This window comes from Centroberyx affinis, unplaced genomic scaffold (assembly GCF_046629955.1).
Source record: "Centroberyx affinis isolate AG114_WGS23_722 - 3 ecotype Tasmania unplaced genomic scaffold, CSIRO-AGI_Caff_v1 ptg001557l_1, whole genome shotgun sequence".
Classification (NCBI taxonomy): Eukaryota; Metazoa; Chordata; class Actinopteri; order Beryciformes; family Berycidae; genus Centroberyx; species Centroberyx affinis.
In genome coordinates this window covers 56,157-62,156 of record NW_027280009.1, presented here as the reverse complement: position 1 = coordinate 62,156, position 6,000 = coordinate 56,157, and positions in this window count along the sequence as shown.

The window sequence follows — 6,000 nt, the reverse complement described above, 5'->3', positions numbered from 1 at the left end:
TGCACATTCGCTCACAGCTCAGTGCCTCTGAAAAGACAAAACAACACAGCGGCCCTGTAGGTAAAAGCAACCAGAACGAATGAAACACAGAATGCTAAAAAGGAGGGAATGCAGGGAATTGTTGTGAGTCACCTTGTTTGACCGTGGATTTGTGTTTACAAAAATAGACGCTGCAAGTATTTACAGGCACACCAATAAACTGCTGTTATTCAGGATACTCAAGTATTACATTTTTGAAGGTGGTGCATGAAAACCACCTATTACAAAAGTCTTATTCTAGTTCTAAGAAACCCAAACAAGACATTCAGGATATACAATAGCACTGTTAGTTGGGATACTAAGGCATATAGGCTTTACTGTTGGTTTTGCAGTATGGGAAAGCTCAGTTTCCACATAAAAGATTAGGATAGGCAGAGGGAACAAGAGATGGATAGACAGAGAGCGAACGCATTCTGTAAGATTTACAGAGAGGGAGTTGACGAGTGTGTGTGTGTGTGTGTGTGTGTGTAATGTAATGTACCCTAAGGTAATATAATGTAACGCAAGGCAAGACAATGCAACATAACATAAAGTAGCACAAAACCTAACATAACATAATATGCCACAAAATGCAATGCAGCATCAAATAAACAAACAGAACAGAACGGGAAACGTGAACAGACAACACTGCAACGCAATGCAATCTAAATGTAAAGTAATGTAACGCAATGTAATGTAACATTCATAAATAGAGTTAAAAAGAATGGAACATAACATAACAGAGCATAAGAGAAGGAAAAGGAACAGAACAGAACAGAAAAGAACAGAACAGAACAGAAGAGAACAGAACAGATCTAAATAGAAAAGACTATCGCAACTCAACGCAACGCAACGTAGCGCAACTCAATGCATGCAAGACAACGTCACACAACAGAACAGAACACAATAGAACACAATAGAACACATCAGAACAGAACAGACCAGAACACAACAGAACAACAGAACAGAGTAGAACAGAACAGAACACAACAGAACAGAACAAAGTAGAGCAGAACAGAACAGAACACAATAGAACACAATAGAACACATCAGAACACATCAGAACAGAACAGAACAGTACAGAACAGAACACAACAGAACACAACAGAACAACAGAACAACAGAAAAGAGTAGAACAGAACAGAACACAATAGAACACAATAGAACACATCAGAACACATCAGAACAGAACAGAACACATCAGACCACATCAGAACACATCAGAACAGAACACATCAGAACAGAACAGACCAGACCCTAACCACAGTATCCACAGGGTTATCTGGAATAGTGTATTTACGGTAGTCATGTATGCTGTGATATTAGTGAGTAGGAAAAGAAAGATAAACACAGCTTTTTCTGAATGAGACCTTCCACCTTTATGCAGGAAAAAGCCAACATTTAAACACACTCACTGCTATTTTGTGTACATCAAAAATACGTGGGAGCTTAACCAGACTGAATGTTGATCTTAAGAAGACCTTTTCAACACGACAGCCTAATCACACAGGACGCCGTGTCGTGACAAGCTTTCCCAGTGATGAGAAACGGTCTAATAGTGTGTTTGGTAGGATGACTAAGGGCTGATATTAGGCAGAGCGAAGACAGAGAGAGAGGGAGAGAGAGAGAGAGAGAGAGAGAGAGAGAGAGAGGGGCAGATTTTAGTGCTGAGTCACAGCAAGGCTGCTGCTGCTGCTGCAGCACCCTCCCCCACACCGAGCTGCATCTCTCATCCTGCCCTGTCTCTCTCGCTCTCTCTCTCACACACACACACATACACACACACACACACACACACACACTCGTCAACTCCCTCTCTGTAAATCTTACAGAATGCGTTCGCTCTCTGTCTATCCATCTCTTGTTCCCTCTGCCTATCCTAATCTTTTATCTTATACTTCTGTCTCAGTCTATTTTTCCTCTCTCCTTCTCTCAATCTTTCACACCTTTTTTTTTTTTTTTTTTCGCTTCGTCACTCTTTCACAGTTCACCCCCACTCCCCCAGCACCCTCCCTGCATCCCTCCAGCTTCCCACCTTCCCTGTGAAGTTTAATTAGGAGTGAAATCAGTCAGAGTGAGAGAGAGATCAGAGTGCACCGGCTTGTCTGGTACACAGTTGATAATGCTGCAGCTAATCTTCTCCTCCACTTGCTGTGTTTTGCTCTTTGACCGTGAGACGAAGCACCACTAAGTCAAGCTCTCAAGATGCTACACGCACTCACACTCACACACACACACACACACAGAAACACCTCCCTGCAAATACCACTCTGACTTCAAAGGCCTCTTTTGAAAAGTTAGACATTCTCTTTAATCTCTGTGAAATGTGAAAATACGACAAGCTTTGGTGGATGAAAAGAAAAGGAGAGAAAGAAAGAAAAGTGAAGAAAGGATAACTTGTTCAGGACAGTAATTCCACTTTGTTTCTCCCCCTCTGTCTTCATTTGAATGATCTGTAGCATGGCACACAATGCAAATAAGTGATTTTTGTGCTCTGTGCCAACACACTCAAACAGTGTACTTGGTAGGATAACTATAGGGAATGCCACTCAGTTTAAGAATTCATATTCTTTTTGGTATAAGACATTCAGTATTTGGGAGCATGAACAATTCACTCCAAACCCAGAAACCGGAGAGCTAAATCTTGAATCTGAAGTATTAAGATGTCATCAAATTGTTCAATCTGAAGCTGCTCTGTGGAGAATGAATTTGGAAAGATGACTACAGCAAAAGTGACTCAGGCACTTAGGGGGATTTTCTGGCAACATCGCCTGGTTCAGACAACCGATAACCCTGCCAGAGAATTAAAAATATTCATTCATATTCATATTCTCGAATAGGAATAATAGGAATAACATATATGAATGGGATTAACATGAATAAATTCTCACATTCAGTAATATTCTCTCTGTAGTCTGGGTCTTGTAGCCGGATAAAGGGAACAGCAGATTTTGTGGATGAATATGCTGAGTCACCGGAGGACATATTCAGTGATAAAACCGATACATTAAAAAATGAATACAGTTGAACCATACTATACACAATCCTGGGCTGAATAGTTCTATTCTATTCTATTCTATTCTATTCTATTCTATCTGGTCACTGACAAAACAGAAAAACCCATACTATACACAATCTGGGGCTGAATAGTTCCATTCTATTCAATTCTATTCTATTCTAATATAATATAATCTATTCTATTCTATACTATTCTATTCTATTCTATTCTATTCTATTCTATTCTATTCTATTCTATTCTATTCTATTCTATTCTGTTCTATTCTATCTAGTCACTGACAAAACATCAAATAAAGCATATGTGTGATTTAAATGTTACTGAGGATGAAATCCATTTTATGTTGTATTGTTCTTTTTACAGTATTATACACAGAGAAAGGCTCTATTCAGTAACATAAAAGGGGACATTGATTTTTTTGGCTATGGAAGATCCTGAAAACTGTAGTTGGCTTTTTGAAAATGAAACATTTTTATTTGCTTATTATTTAGAGAAGGCATGGGAAATGCGGAAATTAGTAATTTATTTTGTATTGCCTTCTTCTGTGTGTAATAATTATGCGTTATCCACATAAAACAGTATTATGGAAGTTGTAACCTGTGTAGTCATGGGGTTTGTGCTGGGGGGGAGGGGCGACTTTTTGCTTGTCATGTAATTTCATGTGGGATGGGCCATTAATTTGGCATGACACAAAAATAAAATTCCATTCATTCATAGCATTTATGCATGAGATACTTTTACTACGAAAACAAATGAATGAATGAATGAATCAATGAATCAATCAATCAATCAGTCAGTCAGTAAACAAGCCAACCAACCACTGAATCCATGTTTTATTTTCATGTATTTAGATTAAACAAGAGAATGATGAATTAATCCTTAGATTGTGAGAGATGAGAAACAATATTAGTCTATAATATTATTATTAGGCTATAATATTATAAAAGACCAACTAACTCTGTATTATCAATGAATGTCATGTGTTTCACATAATACCCCATATCTAGGCCTTATTTCGAATAAACCAATCACAAATATACCAATACATGAAAATAAACAGAATATTTTGAATAATACTGAAGCTCTAAAGTAGTTTTGTTTACAGGCACCATTTCAAAAACAGATTACTTGAGTTTAATATTAATGGAAAATTGTACCAGAATTGGGAAGGCAGCTTTCAAAATGTAAGCCATTACAGAATACTGAGGAACTGCTCAAAGTTAGGGTTAGATGTGGATATAGATGTATTGGTTTGTCGATATTGGCTTTTTATTAAATACCAGATATTAGCCAGTCAGTGTGTTCCCCTGCTGATAAGATGGAGGTTCCTCCCTGATCACAGCTACATAAAAACAGTCCATAAAACCTGCAGTGAAACTGTATTTTATTAGCACAACGTATTCATTTGTTTAATTTTTCAGTAATGTTGATTGTAAATTAATTCTTCCTTTAAAAGGCCTAATGTATCTGCCAACTCTAATGAAATTTCATTAGTCTGGGTTTCACTGGAGAGTTTTAGTGTCACATGATGGTCTGAAAGCTGTTTCAGAGGATTTTCCACCCGGACGGGAATAACATCCTGGAGGAAAACTGAAGACTTTTTTTTGAATGAAAATGAAAGTATTTAAAGATATTGAATATTGGCATAAAATATCAGCAGCATCAATCCAAAAATATTGGTATCTGTATTCAAAAACCCACATTGTCGAACCCTACTTAAAATTACAATTAGTAATGCATAGTAATGCATTGATAATGCAATCTCAGTAACAGTTGTTTTTGTAGTATTTCACTTCCAAAATCTGTAGAAATGCAATTAATCTAAGATTTTTTATTTATTCCAATTTATGGACTGTACTTTAAATAGTGTAATTATCATGTTACATGATTATGTTTGTGTCCAATCTCACAATCTCAGTGCCTTTTCTTTCAAATTTGTTCACACATTTTTCAAAAGTATGTATCCTATGTTCACTGTGCTTTCACAATAGCTATAGTATATTACAGTGATCATTTTTTGTGATTGGATTACTGTAATGCAAGCTCTTTCTGCAGGGGTAGCCAAATTATTTCACGTCAAGGCTATAGGAAATAGATACAGTACGCATTAGACCGCAAACCCCCATTTGATAAAAGTCTGTCCTAAGGAAACCCATCTGAGAAGATTTTTGAAGCTATTTAGTATAAAATTCCATAACAGTGGAGAAAATGCAACCTAAGATCAAAACAGTCATCCTTATACACTCTCTAATTGTGTAATTGTTGATTGCCTATTGTCTAGTTAGTGAAATAATAGTGAAATTAAACTATTCATTTTACTGGGGTCCCTCTGGAACCCCCTCTAGGACCACTGGAGATCCCTGGACCGCAGTCTGGGAACCACTCTTACTCTAAAACCCGGTCCTGCACGGTTTCTATTGTCTATCTGTTAAACAGAAACCACAAGCTGCCTCTTCAGTCCATTCATAATGTGGTTAGTTATACTCCTGCAATATTGTTTTAGAGGTGGGTGAATGAATAAGGGACCTGCAGAGACTTTTTATCACTCTCTCTCTTTCTCCACACACACACACACATACACACACACACACACACACACACACACACACTCCTCTCCTTTCTTCTCCTCTAGCTCTCCTCTCCAAATGGATTTTTCATGCAGAGTTATCATTATCATTAATTTAGGAGACAGGTTCGCTTCAGAGCAATTGAAGACACATTTGTTACAGTGCCAAGCAGAGGAGCGGCTGGGGAAAAGAGAGGAGGACGTTCCCACGCTGCTGAATCCACAGACAATTCACCGTGGACCTCATAAGGAAGCATCAATCATTTATTCTATTGATTTTTTTACCTTAGCGATTGATCAGAAACGCAAGACTCCAGTCATAATCCGTGTGTTAATCAATTAGCGTTTTTCATCTGTAGCTGTGATTGTCTGTAAGATGTAGAATGCATGTGAATGTGTG